General features: G+C 37.9%; 1 pseudogene; it reads left to right on the plus strand.

The window, feature by feature from the left end:
- Nucleotides 1-209: 209 nt before the first annotated feature.
- Nucleotides 210-339, plus strand: LOC114674760 (U4 spliceosomal RNA; annotated as a pseudogene).
- Nucleotides 340-19,414: the final 19,075 nt, after the last annotated feature.

Genomic DNA, 19,414 nt, shown 5'->3' on the forward strand with positions numbered 1-19,414 from the left:
ACACATATCCATCACCCCTCCCCGCAGAGTCTCTTATCCTCCTGCTCTAATCTAGAATGATTGTTCTCCAGGCCTGCACTCCTGTGTTGGATTCTTTATACTCTAAATCTTGTATTTTCACCCTTTTACTCCTGCATTTTGAATGAGCTCATTCTTCAATAGTTTCCTGATAAATGATACAGAAGAGATACATTTTTTAAGATTTTCTAAGATTTGTGCAGTGGCAGTATTGTAGCCAAAGAGGTTTATCCGAGATGTGATTATTGCTCATTGAAAACTTTTCCTCATGAATGAACTTCCATTCACAATTGCTTCAAAGAGAATAAAATACTTAGGAATCCAACTTACAAGGGATGTAAAGGACCTCTTCAAGGAGAACTACAAACCACTGCTCAGTGAAATAAAAGATGACACAAACAAATGGAAGAACATACAATGCTCATAGATAGGAAGAATCAATATCGTGAAAATGGCCATACTGCCCAAGGTAATTTATAGATTCAATGCCATCCCCATGAAGCTACCAATGAATTTCTTCACAGAATTGGAAAAAACTGCTTTAAAGTTCATATGGAACCAAAAAAGAGCCCACATTGCCAAGACAATCCTAAGTCAAAAGAACAAAGCTGGAGGCATCACGCTACCTGACTTCAAACTATACTACAAGGCTACAGTAACCAAAACAGCATGGTACTGGTACCAAAACAGAGATATAGACCAATGGAACAGAACAGAGTCCTCAGAAATAATACCACACATCTACAGCCATCTGATCTTTGACAAACCTGAGAGAAACAAGAAATGGGGAAAGGATTCCCTATTTAATAAATGGTGCTGGGAAAACTGGCTAGCCATAAGTAGAAAGCTGAAAGTGGATCCTTTCCTTACTCCTTATACGAAAATTAATTCAAGATGGATTAGAGACTTAAATGTTAGACCTAATACCATAAAAACCCTAGAAGAAAACCTAGGTAATACCATTCAGGACATAGGCATGGGCAAGGACTTCATGTCTAAAACACCAAAAGCAACAGCAACAAAAGCCAAAATTGACAAATGGGATCTCATTAAACTAAAGAGCTTCTGCACAGCAAAAGAAACTACCATCAGAGTGAACAGGCAACCTACAGAATGGGAGAACATTTTTGCAATCTACCCATCTGACAAAGGGCTAATATCCAGAACCTACAAAGAACTCAAACAAATTTACAAGAAAAAAACAAACAACCCCATCAAAAAGTGGGCAAAGGATATGGACAGACATTTCTCAAAAGAAGACATTCATACAGCCAACAGACACATGAAAAAATGCTCATCATCACTGGCCATCAGAGAAATGCAAATCAAAACCACAATGAGATACCATCTCACACTAGTTAGAATGGCAATCATTAAAAAGTCAGGAAACAACAGGTGCTGGAGAGGATGTGGAGAAATAGGAACACTTTTACACTGTTGGTGGGATTGTAAACTAGTTCAACCATTATGGAAAACAGTATGGCGATTCCTCAAGGATCTAGAACTAGAAGTACCGTATGACCCAGCCATCCCATTACTGGGTATAAACCCAAAGGATTATAAATCATGGTGCTATAAAGACACATGCACACATATGTTTATTGCAGCACTATTCACAATAGCAAAGACTGGGAATCAACCCAAATGTCCATCAGTGACAGACTAGATTAAGAAAATGGGCACATATACACCATGGAATACTATGCATCCATAAAAAAAGGATGAGTTTGTGTCCTTTGTAGGGACATGGATGCAGTTAGAAACCATCATTCTCAGCAAACTATCACAAGAACAGAAAACCAAACACTGCATGTTCTCACTCATAGGTGGGAACTGAACAATGAGATCACTTGGACTCGGAAAGGGGAACATCACACTCCGGGGCCCATTATGGGCAGGGGGGAGGGGGGAGTGATTGCATTGGGAGTTATACCTGATGTAAATGATGAGTTGATGGGTGCTGACGAGTTGATGGGTGCAGCACACCAACATGGCACAAGTATACATATGTAACAAACCTGCACATTATGCACATGTACCCTAGAACATATGTAACAAACCTGCACGTTATGCACATGTACCCTAGAACTTAAAGTATAATAACAATAATAATAATAAAGATTTTCTGTGGATGTATAGTTACTTTATCTTATCCCCCTTCTGTTTGGACATAGAATTCTAAATTGGAAAGAATTTTCTTGCAGTGCTTTAGAAGCATTGATTAATTTCTTTTTAGTTTTTAATATCATTTTTGAAAAGCCTGACTACCATTTGATTTCCTAACTTTTTATTAAACTTTTTATTAAACTTTTTTTCACTCTTTGGAAGCTTTATGAACCATTTTTAATCCAAATACAGTGACAACTTCATGACGATGTGTCTTTGTTTTCATTTTTTCTCATTTATTATGGCAATTCTTTTAAATACAGAGTGTTATATTCCTAAGGTCTGAGATACTTTCTTGTATTATTTCTTTGGCAATTTTTTCTCCACCCTCTTCTTCTTCTTCTTTTTTTTTTCTTTCTGGAACTTTTAGTCAAACATTCATCAGAGTGTTGTACATTCTTTTGTTTGATTCTACTTTCAGAGGGATTTCACCAACTTTATTTTCCCATCCTTTCACTAATTTAGAAAACATTTCTGCTATCAAATTTTAATTTTATGAATTTTTTGTGATATTTAAGTGCTCTTTATAAAATATAGTCATGTGTCAATTAATGATGGGGATACATTCTTAGCAATGTGTTGTTAGGTTATTTTTAAAAACTAAATATATTTTATAAATATAAATATATTAAATTTCTAAATGCAGTTTAAAATTTCTACCTGTTTAAAAAATCAGTTTAGCTGAGTACAGTGGCTCATGCCTGTAATCTCAGCACTTTGAGAGCCTAAGTCTGGAGGATTGCTTGAGGCCAGGAGTTTAAGACCAGCGTGGGCAACATAGTGGGACCTCTGTCTTTACAAAAAATAAAAAATAGAAAATGTTAGCTGGGTGTGGTGGTGCATCCCTTTAATCCTAGCTACTCAAGAGTTTGAGGTGGGAGGATCACTTTAGCTCAGGAGTTCAAGGTTACAATGAGTTATGGTCATGCCACTGCATTCCAGCCTGGGTGACAGAGCAAGACCCTGTCTCAAAACAAAAACAAAACAAGTTTGTAATTAAGACAGTGTAAGGCAAATTTAATTTAGTGTTTACAAGTGAAGTTGACCACTCACTGAAAGATAATGCTTTTATATACTATTTCCTATATTTATAAATAGATGAATAAGGCTGTAAGTTGAATTTAAAGGCTTCAGGAAATCTAGGTTTTAAAATTTGTGATTTTATTTTTATTTGTTTATTTTTGAGATACAGTCTCATTCTGTTGCCCAGGTTGGAAGGCAGTAGCATAATCACAGCTCATTGCAGGCTTGATCTCTTGGGCTCGTGATCCTTCCGCATCAGCCTCCCCAGTAGCTGGGACTGCAGGTATGTGCCACAACACCTGGCTGATTTTTTTTTTGTTTGTTTTTTACAGAGATGAGATCTCATCATGTTGCCCAGGCTGGTCTCAAACTCCTGGCCTCAAGTGATCCTCTCACCTCAGCCTTCCAAAGTGCTGGGACTACAGGCATGAGACATTGCATCCAGAAATGTGTGACTTTAAAGCTTAACATTTTAAATTAAAGTATTAAAAATTTTAATATAAAAAAGTTATTAAAAATATTTTTCAGTACCAAGAAACCATCCTAGGATATAAAACACCACTCACATTAACACTTGGCATTTCTCAATTAAACTTGCAGCAAATGCCCTGTTTTCAGGCCCACTCCTAAGCCTGCTTTCTTGATAAGGGGTTTTGCAATATGGCTTCTAGAGTTCTGAAGTGTGGTTTGATTTTGCAGGCATGACCCCATATAAGCACTTGATATTTATCTTTTTCAGCTTTGATAATTCCCTCACTTCACATCTTCTAAAAATTTGTTTTGATTGTTGTTATCTCTTCTTCTGCAATCTTTGTCTCTGTGAGTTTGGACTGTTTAATGTGTGCCATTTGAGTGAGGCTTTAGGATAGAGTAGAGATAAATGCATGTGCTCCATCTTCCAGGTTTACCTGAAATTCAGTATATCTTTTCTATTACTTTATTTTCAGTCTTTGCATGTAATTTTGGTTTAGCTGTTCACTACAAATAGCTAATGCTGAGTTCAGGTGGATTAAAAACAACAACGAAACTGTAAGGCATAGATTTGAGAATCTTTGCTTTAATAGGCTGAGGCGGGCAGATCATGAGGTCAGGAGATCAAAGCCATCCTGGCCAACATGGTGAACTCCATCTCTAGTAAAATACAACCTAATGTAAATGACGAGTTAATGGGTGCAGCATACCAATATGACACATGTATACACATGTAACAAATCTGCACGTTGTGCACATGTACCCTAGAACTTAAAGTATAATAATAAAAAAATTAACTGGGTACGATGGCGTGCGCCTGTAGTCCCAGCTACTTGGGAGGCTGAGACAGGAGAATCAGTTGAACCCAGGAGGCGGAGGTTACAGTGAGTCAAGATTACTGCTACTGCAGTCCAGCCTGGTGACAAAGCGAGACTCCATCTCGAAAAGAAAAAAAGGAAAGTTGAACACATCCCATTGTTTGTGATAACTGATGTTTGCTTATTTCCCTGATAACTTATAGTGAGTTCTATTTGTTATGTTTTTTAAAAAAATCTAGGCCAGGCGCGGTGGCTCACGCCTGTAATCCCAGCACTTTGGCAGGCTGAGGCGGGCAGATCACAAGGTCAGCAGATCGAGACCATCCTGTGAATGATGAAACCCCGTCTTTACTAAAAAAATACAAAAAAATTAGCTGGGCGTGGTGGCGGGCACCTGTAGTCCCAGCTACTTGGAAGCCTGAGGCAGGAGAATGGCCTGAACGCAGGAGGTGGAGCTTGCAGTGAGAGGAGATCACGCCACTGCACTCCAGCCTGGGAGGCTAAGCGAGACTCCATCTCAAAAAAAAAAAAAAAAAAAAACTGGTTTTGGAGTCATATGTATTTTTCTTTTCCTAGTAGTTACTCATATTTTAAGCAATAACACTTAAACTTATATTTTTAAAAGTTAGTGTTGAGAAAATTTCAATATCTAGAACCTATCACCATGCCCACATGACTTTTCTCCCCTTAAGATTCCCCCCCACTTACCATCATCCATGTTTTGTTTAGAATAATCTGAATTTTACCTCTAGAGTGTTATGTAAACAAAATTATGGTTATACTTTATTAGGAATTAGTATTATTGATATTACTTATGCTTAACCATAACTTTTACTGCTTTCTTTATCACTGTTTTTATGTTCTTTGTTGAATTCATTTTTATTTTAATGGTTATTCTCACATAATTTTTTTCAGAAAAGGTTTATTGTGGTAAATGTTCTGAGCCTTGCACGTGAATATGTCTTTATATTGCTCCTAAATGTGCATGATAGTTTTGACTGGGTTTTACATTAAAAGCAACTTTCTTTCAAAACTTTAAAGATATTGTTCCATTATCATGTTGTCCAGAGTTTTGGCTAAGAAATCTGATGCTAATTTAAATTTTGCTTTTGTGTTTTGTCTTTTACAACCTTAAAGATTTTGTTTTGAGTTCAGAAAATTTTACTAAGCTGTATCAAAAAATGGCTTTTTGTTTGTTTAATTCTTTCTACATGGCACTTGGTAGACTCATTCAGTTTGAAGATTAGAATCTTGCTTTAGCTTAGCATAGATACTTTTTCCTTCCTTCCTTCCTTCCTTCCTTCCTTCCTTCCTTCCTTCCTCCCTCCCTCCCTCCCTCCCTCCCTCCCTCCCTTCCTCCCTCCCTCCCTCCCTTCCTCCCTTCCTCCTTCCTTTTCTCCCTCCCTTCCTTCCATTTTCTTTTTTGAGATAGTCTCTCAAAAAAAAAAAAAAAAAAAAGAGAGATAGTCTCTCTCTCTCTCTCTCTCTCTGTTTCTCTCTCTCTCTCTCTGTTTCTCTCTCTCTCTGTGTGTGTTTCTCTCTCTCTCTCTCTCTCTCTCTCTCTCTCTCTCTTTCTCTCTCTCTCTTTCTCTCTCTCTGTTGACCAGGCTGGAATGCAGCGGCATCATTATGGCTCACTGCAGCCTCAACTTCCTGGGCTCAAGTGATCCTCCCATCTCAGCCTCCTGAGTAGCTGGGACTACAGACGAATGCCATTATGCCTTGCTAATTTTTGTATTTTTTGTAGAGACTGTGTCTTGCCATGTTGCCCAGGCTGGTTTTCAAATCCTGGGCTCAAGCACTCAAGCAATCTGCCTGTCTTGGCCTCCCAAAGTGTTGGGATCACAGGAGTGAGCCACCATGCCCTACTTCTCTCTATTATTTCTTTATTTACCTCCCTCTGTTTTCTCCATTTTTTTTTTTTCTTTTTCTAACCCCTACTATGAAGATGTGATAGAACTTCTGGTTCTATCCTCCATGCCTTCTAAATTCAGATTATTCTAAATATGTATTAAATGCTTGCTTGAGGCTTATTTTCTTTTGTAAAAAATATATTGGTGCCTTTCATGCTGAGCCTTTTCTTGAATATTTGGTGATTCTTTTAAATGTGCTTATATACGCAGAAGACAGTTGTAATTTAACAGCCGGGTGAAAATCCCTTTTTGCCTGTTAGTGAATACCTCGTCTGATTATACAAACTTTGTCTATTAATTTTCTATTGCTTCTGTTAACAAATTACCACAAACTAAAAACAACACAGATTTGCTATCTTGCAGTTCTGAGGGTAGAAATCCAAGAGGGTTCTAAAATGGGGCTAACATCAAGGTGTCGGCACCATCCTCTGGAGGCTCCAGGGGAGACTTTGTTCCATGCCTTTTCCAGCTTCTGAGGCTTCCCACATTCCTTGGCTTGTGACTCCCTCCATCTTCAAACAGCAGTCACTGCTTCATACCTTCTGGGATTCTGATTCTCCTACCTTCCTCTTTCATGAGGACCCCTGTGATTATATTGGACCCTTAAGATCTTTCACTTAATCACATGTGCAAAGTCTCTTTTTCCATGTAAAGTAAGAGTCACAGTTTCTGGGGATTAGGGCTAAATACCTTTGGGAAGCCATTTTTCTGCCTAGTGCCCCCAGGCTAGGATGGCTGTAATAGTGTTCCTTGTCCCCTACGGTAGCCTTTAAATGACCTGGGGACCCTTCTATTTCTGCACCTGGCACTTAATCCAGGAGTCTCTCCTGTCAGAATTCTCAATTTAAGAAAATCTGTTCTCATGGCTCTATTCTGGGGGCAAATTTTGGAGTTAGAAGACCCAGGAACAGGGTTGTCTGTCTGTTTGTTTGGGCTGTTGATTAGTTGTGTTACCTACTGCTCAAGCTCTTCTTTTGCAGTTGGCTTTCTATGCTTCTAATCTTTGCAGGTCTTCTGTTTGTTGGGTCAGAGAGATGGCATGTGAGGGTCAGCTCTTCATGCTTGATGACATACTTGAAAGTCAACCCCTAGATGCCTACTTCTCCTTGACCCTTGCTCTCCCAATATTTTCCTACTGATAAGATATAAAGAAGAATGATGCAAAAACAGACTTGTAATAAACATTTAGGTTACCTGTAATATAGGAAGATGAAGAAATGAAATCTGTTTTATGACAACCCTTTAGTACTCAGGCGATACTCTCTGTCGGGACATCTGCCTGGAGTGAGGGAACCAGGCAGTCCAATCACAGGCTGCATTAAAAGGGCATCTTAACATGACGCTCTGAAAATATGTGTTTTGGGAGCTGCAAAGTCTTGGTACCTGTTACCATTCTGCCAAGAACAGCTATTGTGGCTGGAATAAACCCATTTTCAAACTTGCTAATGCTATAAGGCTTCTGTGTCTCATTGCTTGGGATTCAAATGTTGCCTATACTATTCACATGACAGGTAGACCATATTTGGAACTGTTCCTGTGGCAGTGTAAACAAGGTCAAATAGTAGAGAAGCCTAAATCTGTTGTCTCTGTCAGCCTTTTCTCATTGGCTGTATATGCTCTGGAAATGCCTCCTTGTTTTAATCTGCAGGTGGTACATCTCCCCTGCTTTCAGCAATGCAATAGATTTTAAAAAAATATTGATTCTGTAATTTGTAGATTTTGGGGAGGGAGAACAGGTAAACATGTCATTTGTTAGCCAATAGAAATAGAAATAGGAATATTCAGCCCATTTTTCTAGAAAAGTGAGCGTAGTTTGAAGTTAGGTAATGTGATGCCTCCAGCTTTGTTCTTTTTGCTTAGGATTGTCTTGGCTAAACGGGCTCGTTTTTGGTTCCATATGAAATTTACAGTAGTTTTTTCCAATTCTGTGAAGAAAGTCAATGGTAGCTTGATGGGGATAGCATTGAATCTGTAAATCACTTTGGGCAGTATGGCCATTTTCATGATATTGATTCTTCCTATCCATGAGCATGGAACGTTTTTACAATTGTTTATGTTCTCTCCTATTTCCTTGAGCAGTGGTTTATAGTTCTCCTTGAGGAGATCTTTCACATCCCTTGTAAATTGTATTCCTAGGTATTTCATTCTTTTTGTAGGAATTGTGAATGGGAGTTCACTCATAATTTGGCTTTCTGTTTGTCTATTATTGGTGTATAGAAATGCTTGTGATTTTTGCACATCGATTTTGTATCGTGAGGCTACAGTAACCAAAACAGCATAGTACTGGTACCAAAACAGATAGATAGACCAATGAAACAGAACAGAGTCCTCAGAAAGAACGCCACACATCTACGACCATCTGGTCTTTGACAAACCTGACACAAACAAGCAATGGGGAAAGGATTCCCTATTTTTTTTTTTTTTGAGACAGAGTCTCGCTCTGTTGCCCAGGCTGGAGTGCAGTGGCGTGATCTCGGATTCGCGCCGTTCTCCTGACTCAACCTCCTGAGTAGCCGGGACTACAGGCGCCCACCACTATGCCCGACTACTTTTTTGAATTTTTAGTAGAGATGGGGTTTCACCATGTTAGCCAAGATGGTCTCAATCTCCTGACCTCATGATCCACCAGCCTCAGCCTCCCAAAGTGCTGGGATTATAGGCGTGAGCCACCACACCTGGCAGGATTCCCTATTTAATAAATGATGTTGGGAAAGCTGGCTAGCCTTATGCAGAAAACTGAATCTGGACCCCTTCCTTACATCTTATACAAAAATTAACTCAAGATGGATTAAAGACTTAAGCACAAGACCTAAAATCATAAAAACCCTAGAGGAAAACCTAGGCAATACCATTCAGGACAGAGGCATGGACAAAGACTTCATGACTAAAACACCAATAGCAATGGCAATAAAAGCCAAAATTGACAAATGGGATCTAATTAAACTAAAGAGCTTCTGCACAGCAGAAGAAACTATCATCAGAGTGAACAGGCAACCTACAGAATGGGAGAAAATTTTTGCAATCTACCCATCTGACAAAGGGCTAACATCCAGAATCTACAAAGAACTTAAACAAATTTACAAGAAAAAACAAACAACCACATCAAAAAGTTGGCAAAGGATATGAACAGACCCTTCTTAAGAGAAGACATTTATGTGGCCAACAAACATGTGAAAAAAAGTTCATCATCACTGGTCATTAGAGAAATGCAAATCACAACCACAATGAGATACGATCTGACGCCAGTTAGAATGGCAATCATGAAAAAGTCAGGAAACAACAGATGCTGGAGAGGATGTGGAGAAATAGGAATGCTTTTACACTGTTGGTGAGAGTGTAGGAGTGTAAATTAGTTCAACCATTATGGAAGACAGTGTGGTGATTTCTCAAGGATCTAGAACCAGAAATATCATTTGACCCAGTAATCCTATTACTGGATATATACCCAAAGGATTATAAATCATTCTACTATAAAAGCACATGCACATGTATGTTTATTGCAGCAATGTTCACAATGGCTAAGACTTGGAACCAATCCAAATGCCCATCAATGATAGACTGGATAAAGAAAATGTGGCACATATACACCATGGAATACTATGCAGTATAAAAAATGATGAGTTCATGTCCTTTGCAGGGACATGGATGAAGCTGGAATCCATAATTCTTAGCAGACTATCACAAGAACAGAAGACCAAACACTGCATGTTCTCACTCATAAGTGGGAGCTGAACAACGAGAACACATAGACACAGAGAGGCGAACATCACACACTGGGGCCTATCGGGGGTGGTGGGGCTAGGGAAGGGATAGCATTAGGAGAAATACCTAATGTAGATGACAGGTTGATGGGTGCAGCAAACCACCATGGCACGTGTATACCTATGTAACAAACCTGCACATTCTGCACATGTATCCCAGAACTTAAAGTATAATTTAAAAAAATTTTAAAAAGCGAGCATAGGTATAAGAGCTGTTGAAAGTCATAAACATACAGCAGTCAATATCATGCCCGCTCAGCTCCCTGGGCTTGTCAAAGAAACACATATGAGTTCTTTTGCAGCATTTGGATCATTGAAGAAATGCCATAAGCTTTAAACATGTAATTGTTACTGCCATCTTTGAGAAGGAAAACAGGAAAGAAAGTTATGACAATTGTGTCGTGTTTGTTCTTTTAGCAACAGTTACTTGACCAAAATTTTCCTGAGTGATGTATGTAGCAAATGCCTCTGGCACCGGTGTCATATCTCCTCAGCCCACCTCTGTTTTTAGCTGTAGCTGCACTGGACAGTTCCATACAAGTTCAGACCCACCTTGTGCTGACAATGCCACACTTCGCATGTATGCTGTGTGTCTTCCTGCTTTCTTCCCCAGGGCTTTCTTCAATGCCACAAAAGCCTGCACAATCCCCATGCAAGTGCAGCCCAACGGGGTGGGAGTCTTAATGCCTTCAAGGTCAACCCACAACCAATGTAGGACAGAACCCAGTGGACAAATGCTCCAGCCCACTGTCCTTTGGGTGACCACTTCTTTGGGGGGGCATTATGCATGCTTTTCAAGAGTTCCAGACCAAATCAAATCCCTGTTTGCTCACAGTGGTGACCTTGGTAATACATCTTTATTTTGTTTTTCCTTCTCTCTTCTTTCACTCTCCTGACTCCCCCCAACGCCTGCTTTCTGGAACCACCTCCCCAGTAGATCATCTGTACCCAAGACTTTGTCTCAGGCTTTGCTTTTGACAGAACCCAAACTAAGACAATGTCATTAAATGTCTACTCAAGAATTTTTATGAAGCTTTAAATAAGATTGAAGTGCTTTACAGCTTGCCTTAGCTATAAGGGAGATGTAGAAAAAAAATGGGAAATATCACTGGGAATCTTAATGTTTTCTTGACCTTCAGCAACATAATCACATATGAAAGCATAACTGTTGAGTAATTCTTCTAGTTCCTCAACATCCTGGGGCTGCAGTCGTGTAGATTAGAGGAGGAATGAGGAAAATAGCTGTTTATTATTGCATGCCTTCTCTAGGGGCTCCTTTATGTGCTACATTTAACCCACTGACTAACTCTTAAAGATGAACATTAGAATCCCCATTTCACACAAGTAAGAGGTAAAACAATAATATAATTTGCCCAAGGCGGAAATAACCAGTTAATGGCTGATACCAATTACTGGTCATTACAGTTCGCTGGTAGTAATTTTAAATGAATAATGTATATAATCAATTTATTTCATGTTTACCTTTTTATTTTAAACTTTATTTAAAAATTTTTATTCGGCCGGGCGCGGTGGCTCAAGCCTGTAATCCCAGCACTTTGGGAGGCTGAGACGGGCAGATCACGAGGTCAGGAGATCGAAACCATCCTGGTTAACACGGTGAAACCCCGTCTCTACTAAAAAATACAAAAAACTAGCCGGGCGAAGTGGTGGGCGACTGTAGTCCCAGCTACTCGGGAGGCTGAGGCAGAATGGTGTAAACCCGGAAGGCGGAGCTTGCAGTGAGCTGAGATCAGGCCACTGCACTCTAGCCTGGGCGACAGAGCAAGACTCCATCTCAAAAAAAAAAAAAAAACAAGAAAAAGAAAAAAAATTTTTTTTTATTCAAGGTAGTATATACACATTGTACAAAATTCTAAGTTGCAAGAAGGTATGCAGTGAAAGGCATATCTCTCTCTTCTGCCTTTGCTCTAGGCCTTTTAAGGAAATATCTACTTTTATCAGTTTCTTGTATGTTCTTCCAGAGATGTGCTGTATGTATATGGGTTATTTTATTTTATTTTGTTTTATTTTATTTTATTTTATTTTATTTTATTTTATTTTATTTTATTTGAGACAGAGTCTTCCTCTGTTGCCCAGGCTGGAGTGCAGTGGTGTGATCTCAGCTCACTGCAATCTCTGCCTCTTGGGTTCAAACAATTCTCCTTCCTTAGCCTCCCAAGTAGCTGGGACTACAGGCATGCGACACCATGCCCTGCCAATTTTTGTATTCTTAGTAGGGACAGGGTTTCCCTATCTTGGCCAGGCTGGTCTCGAACTTCTCACCTCAGGTGATCTGCCCTCCTCAGCCTCCCAAAGCCCAGGGATTGCAGGTGTGAGCCACTGCGCCAGGTCGATTATTTTATTTTTATTTTTACATATAACATGCACATTGCTCTTTGCTTTGCTGTGCTATTTTCACATAAAATATGTTAGAGACCTTTACAATTGATTCACAAAGAACTGACTTATTATTTTTAGCTGTTGTATAATAGTCCATTGTATGGATGTGTTCTCTATAACCTACAATAATCTGTTAAATTTTATCATATAAAACCTTAACACTTTTTTTTTTTTTTTTTGAGACAGAATCTCACTCTGTTGCCCAGGCTGGAATGCAGTGACACAATCTTGTCTTCCACAGTCTTCACCACAATCTTTGTCTCCTGGGTTCAAGCAATTCTCCTGCCTCAGCCTCCTGAGTAACTGGGACCACAGGTATGCACCACCATGCCTGGCTAATTTTTGTATTTTTATTAGAGATGGAGTTTCGCCATGTTGGCCAGGCTGGTCTCGAACTCCTGACCTCAGGTGATCTGCCCCCGCCTTGGTCTCCCAAAGTGCTGAAATTACAGGTGTGAGCCACCCTGCCTGGCCTCTTAACACTTTTTGATACTGGTTGAACCAATCATTTAAAAATTCTTAGTGGAACAAATTATAACATAAAAATAAGAAAATGTTTTAAGAAACCAATAATAAGCGATTGTGTTATCTCTTTGTACATAGGAAGCTTTGAATTGTACAGAATTTTTCTGTACTTAAAAATTTTTATTATGAGCATTGAATATTGTCAATTATATACTAGGATAGAGATACTAGAAAAATAAATCCCATGTACAGATTAAGTACATTCAGTAAATATGAAGATTTAGTCATTTTCTCTTTATGTATCTTTTTAGAAGTTTTATTTTCTTTTGTTGGTGCATTTTAAATAAAAACTTAATGTATTTTTCACTCCTATGTACTTTTTGATATGCATTTCTTTGTGTGTGTGTGTGCACATATGTTTATGATAAGAACACTTGGCATAAGATCTACCCTCTTAGCAAATTTTTAACTCTACAATATGGCATTGTTAACTATAGGCAGTAGGCTGTACAGTATAACTCTAGAACTTACTCATCTTGCATACCGGAAATTTTGTACCCTTTGACCAATACCTCCCCATATCACCTTTTCCCCAGCCCCTGACATACACCCTTCTATGTTCTGCTCCTATGAGTTTGACTGTTTTAGATTTCTCATGTAAGTGGAATCATGCAGCATTTGCCATTGTGTCTAGCTTATTTCACTTAGCATGGTATCCTCCTGATTTATCCGTATTGTTGCAAATGGCAGGATTTTTTTTTCTTTTTTAAGATTTCCATTTTGTGTGTGTGTGTGTGTATATACGCCACAATTTCTTTATCCATTCATTTATTAATGGACTTTTAGATTGCTGCCATATTTTCACTGTTGTGAATAATGCTCTAATGAACACAGCAGTGCAGATATCTCTTCAAAATTCTGATTTTAATTCCTTTGGACATATATCCCGAAATGGGATTGCTGGATCCTATAGGGTAGTTCTATTTTTAACTTTCTGAGGAATCTCCATACTGTTTTCCATAGTGGGTGCACTAATTTACATTCCCACCAACAGTGTACCCTTTCCTCTACATCTTTGTCAACTATTGTTATCTCTTGCCTTTTTGATAGTAGCCATTCTAATAGGTGTGAGGTGATAGCTCATTGTGACTTTGATTTGCATTTTCATGATGATTAGTGATATTGGACTTTTTTATATATCCATTGGCCATTTATATGTCTTCTTTGGAGAAATATCTATTGAGGTCCTTTATTCATTTTTAATTGGGTTATTATTATTATGATACTGAGTTATAGAAATTCCTTATATATTCTGGATATTAGTTATTTATCATTTAAGTGGTTTTCAAATATTTTTTGCCATATTGTAGGTTACCTTTTCATTTCATTGATTGTTTCCTTTGCTGTGCAGAAGCTTTTTAGTTTGATGCAATACCACTTGTTTATTATTGCTTTTGGTGTCATATCCAAGAAGCCATTGCCCAGATCATTGTCAAGAAGCTTATTTCCTATGTTTTCTTCTAGGAATTTTATGATTTCAGGTCTTAGATTTGTTTTTAATCCATTTTTGTGCATGGTGTAAGCTAAGAGCCCAATTGTACTCTTTTGCATGTGGATATCCAGTTCTTCCAATAACATTATTGAAGAGACTATTTTTTTCCTGCATGTTATTGGCACCCATGTCAAATACCATATGATCATATATGTGTAGGCATATTTTGGGGCTCTCTATTCTGTTCTATTGATCTATATGTCTGTTTATATTCCAGTACCACACTGTTTTAATTACTGTAGATTTGTAATATGTTTTGAAATCAGGAAATATACCTCCAATTTGGTTCTTTTTGCTGAAAATTGCTTTGGCTCTTCAGAGTGTTTTGTGTACTTTTTTTATTTCTATAAAAAATGCCCTTAGTTTTTTGACAAGATTTGCATTGGATCTGTAGATCACTTGGATAGTATGGACTTTATAACCATATTAATTCTTTTATTTTTAAATTCATTTTAACAATATTAATCCCTCTGACCCAATAAATATTAAGGCTGAATAATATTTCATTATTTCAGTATACACATTGAAAATGATTATAGACACACACACACACACACACAAACACACACCACAGTTTTATTCATTCATCCATTTATGGACTTTTAGATTGCTTTTAGAATGCAGGATGTCATTCCATTTATTTCTTAGTTTCAATTTTCTTCATCAATGTTCCACAGATTCTGATGTACAAGTCTTTCAACTTGGTTAAGATTATTCCTAAATACTTCATTCTTTTTGATGCTATTGTAAATGGGATTGGTTTCCTAAATGTTCTTTTCGGATAGTTTGTTTTTAGTGTATAGACATGCAACTGATTTTTGTATGTCGATTTTTGTATCTTGTAACATTACTGAATTACTTTCTTAGTTCTAACAGATTTTATTGTGGGGCTTTTAGAGTTTTATACATACGAGATTATGTCATCTACAAACAGATAATTTAACTCTTTCTTCTCTGATTTGGATGCTTTTTATTTCTTTTTCTTGCCTAATGGCTCTGGCTAGGACTTCTGGGAGTATGTTGAATAGAAATGATGAGACTGGGCATCCTTGCTTTGTTGTGGATCTTAAGGAAAAGTTTTCATGAACTGTGTAGAATCTAATTCTCTTCAATTAGATATCTTTCTGTCTCTCTTTGTTCTGTCTCTCTGTCTGTGTCTATCTGTCTCTCCCCTTCCTCTAATATCAGTCTTTAAAAATTATGCCATGTGTAGTCTCGAAATTCTACTGATTGAATTTAAAACTTGTTGTCAGTGTCAATTTAATTCAATTTCTATTGGTTTAGATGGTTTTTCAGAAGCAGGCATCAATTTCAGAAACTTGTTTTCTTCATTAAGATGTGTAAGACAAATGTATAGGCTATGGATTTTTTTTTCAGATAGTATAAGAAAATTTGAAAAGTGTACATTAGATAAATCCAAATGTTTATTCCTATTCGTAAAGCCCCTCTAAAACTTTATAGAGCATGCCTACTTCTATGATTGAAGGAAGATTCTAATGGAACTATGAAACTGTCATTTGCAAAAGTCTAATTTTTCATATTATTTTTTACTTTATTCTGTGTTTTGGACCTATTAACCAATAACCTGGAATAACCTCAGTAACCCAAGCTCAATTTGTAAAAAGCTGTTCATTAATGTTTTCCATAGACACATACATTTGTATTTTTAAATTAAACTTTTAATGTTGAGATAACTGTAGGTTCACATGCAGTTTTAAGAAATAATACAAAGAGGCTGGGCATGGTGCCTCACACCAGTAATCCCAGTACTTTGGGAGGCTGAGGCTGGCAGATCATTTGAGGTCAGGAGTTCAAAACCAGCCTGGCCAACATGGTGAAACTCCATCTCTACTAAAAATACAAAAATTTGCCAGGTGTGGTGGCATGCTTCTGTAGTCCCACCTACTTGGGAGGCTGAGGTGGAAGAATCACTTGAACCTGGGAGGTGGAGGTTTGGAGGTTGCAGTGAGCCGAGATTGCACTACCGCACTCTAACCTGGGCAACAGAGGGAGACTCTGTCTCAAAAAAAAAAAAAAAAAAAAAAAAAAAAAAAAAAAAGGCAAAAAGAAAGAAATAATGCAAAGAGGTCCCATATACTCGTTACCGACTTTCTCCCAATGGTAAGCCCTTATGAACTTATAGTACAACATCACAACTAGAACATTGACAATGTTTTGGTACCAGTACCATGCTGTTTTGGTTACTGTAGCCTTGTAGTATAGTTTGAAGTCAGGTAACGTGATGCCTCAAGCTTTGTTCTTCTGGCGTCGGATTGACTTGGCAATGCGGGCTCTTTTTTGGTTCCATGTGAACTTTAAAGTACTTTTTCCTTACATGCCTTGTAAGTTGGATTCCTAGGTATTTTATTCTCTTTGAAGCAATTGTGAATGGGAGTTCACTCATGATTTGGCTCTCTATTTGTCTGTTATTGGTGTATAAGAATGCTTGTGTTTTTGCACATTGATTTTGTATCCTGTGACTTTGCTGAAATTGCTTATCAGCTTAAGGAGATTTTGGGCTGGGTGATGGGGTTTTCTAAATATACAATCATGTAATCTACAAACAGGGACAATTTGACTTCCTCTTTTCCTAATTGAATACCCTTTATTTCTTTCTCCTGCCTGATTGCCCTAGCCAGAACTTCCAACACTATATTGGATAGGAGTGGTGAGAGAGGGCATCATTGTCTTGTGCCAGTTTTCAAAGGGAATGCTTCCAGTTTTTGCCCATTCAGTATGATATTGGCTGTGGGTTTGTCATAAATAGCTCTTATTATTTTGAGATACGTTCCATCAATACCAAATTTATTGAGAGTTTGTAGCATGAAGGGCAGTTGAATTTTGTCAAAGCCCTTTTCTGCATCTATTGAGATAATCATGTGGTTTTTGTCTTTGGTTCTGTTTATATGCTGGATTATGTTTATTGATTTGCATATGTTGAACCAGCCTTGCATCCCAGGGATGAAGCCTACTTGATCATAGTGGATAAGCTTTTTGATGTGCTGCTGGATTCAGTTTGCCAGTATTTTATTGAGGATTTTTGCATCAATGTTCATCAGGGATATTGGTGTAAAATTCTCTTTTTTTGCTGTGTCTCTGCCAGGCTTTGGTATCAGGATGATGTTGGCCTCATAAAATGAATTGGGGAGGATTCCTTCTTTTTCAATTGATTGGAATAGTTTCAGAAGGAATGGTACCAGCTCCTCCTTGTACCTCTGGTAGATGTGGCTGTGAATCCATCTGGTCCTGGACTTCTTTTGGTTGGTAGGCTATTAATTACTGCCTCAATTTCAGAGCCTGTTATTGGTCTATTCAGGGATTCAACTTCTTCCTGGTTTACACTTGGCAGAGTGTATGCGTACAGGGATTTATCCATTTCTTCTAGATTTTCTAGTTTATTCACATAGAGGTGTTTATAGTATTCTCTGATGGTAGTTTGTATTTCTGTGGGCTCGGTGGTAATATCGCCTTTATCATTTTTTATTGCATCTATTTGATTCTTCTCTCTTTTCTTCTTTATTAGTCTTGCTAGCAGTCTGTCAATTTTGTTGATCTTTTCAAAAAACCAGCTCTGGTTTCATTGATTTTTTTTTGAAGGTTTTTTTGTGTCTCTGTCTCCTTTAGTTCTGCTCTGATGTTAGTTATTTCTTGTCTTCTGCTACCTTTTGAATGTGTTTGCTCTTGCTTCTCTAGTTCTTTTAATTATGATGTTAGGGTGTCAATTTTAGATCTTTCCTGCTTTCTCTTGTGGGCATTTAGTGCTATAAATTTCCCTCTACACACTGCTTTAAATGTGTCCCAGAGATTCTGGTATGTTGTGTCTTTGTTCTCATTGGTTTCAAAGAACATCTTTATTTCTGCTTTCATTTTGTTATGTACCCAGTAGTCATTCAGGAGCAGATTGTTCAGTTTCCATGTCGTTGAGCAGTTTTGAGTGAGTTTCTTAATCCTGAGTTCTAATTTGATTGCACTGTGGTCTGAGAGACAATTTGTTATAATTTCTGTTCTTTTACATTTGCTGAGGAGTGCTTTACTTCTAACTATGTGGTCAATTTTGGAATAAGTGTGATGTGGTGCTGAGAAGAATGTATATGACTTGGGTGGAAAGTTCTGTAGATGTCTATTAGGTGTGCTTGGTGCAGAGTTGAGTTCAATTCCTGGATATCCTTGTTAACTTTCTGTCTCGTTGATCTGTCTAATGTTGACAGTGGAGTGTTGAAGTCTCCCATTATTATTGTATGGGAGTCTAAGTCTCTTTGTAAGTCTCTAAGGACTTGCTTTATGAATCTGGGTGCTCCTGTTTTGGGTGCATATATATTTAGGATAGTTAGCCCTTCTTGTTGAATTGATCCCTTTACCATTATGTAATGTTCTTCTTTGTCTTTTTTTGATCTTTGTTGGTTTAAAGTCTGTTTTATCAGAGACTAGGATTGCAACCCCTGCCTTTTTTTGTTTTCCATTTGCTTGGTAGATCTCCCTCCATCCCTTTATTTTGAGCCTATGTGTGTCTCTGCACGTGAGATGGATCTCCTGAAAATAGCACACTGATGGGTCTTGACTCTTTAACTGATTTGCCAGTCTGTGTCTTTTAATTGGAGGATTTAGCCCATTTACATTTAAGGTTAATATTGTTATGTGTGAATTTGATGCTATCATTATGATGTTAGCTGATTATTTTGCTTGTTAGTTGATGCAGTTTCTTCCTAGCATCGATGGTCTTTACATTTTGGCATATTTTTGCAGTGTCTTGTACCAGTTGTTCCTTTCCATGTTTAGTGCTTCCTTCAGGAGCTCTTGTACAGCAGGCCTGGTGGTGACAAAATCTCT

Source organism: Macaca mulatta, chromosome 1 (genome assembly GCF_049350105.2).
Source record: "Macaca mulatta isolate MMU2019108-1 chromosome 1, T2T-MMU8v2.0, whole genome shotgun sequence".
NCBI lineage: Eukaryota > Metazoa > Chordata > Mammalia > Primates > Cercopithecidae > Macaca > Macaca mulatta.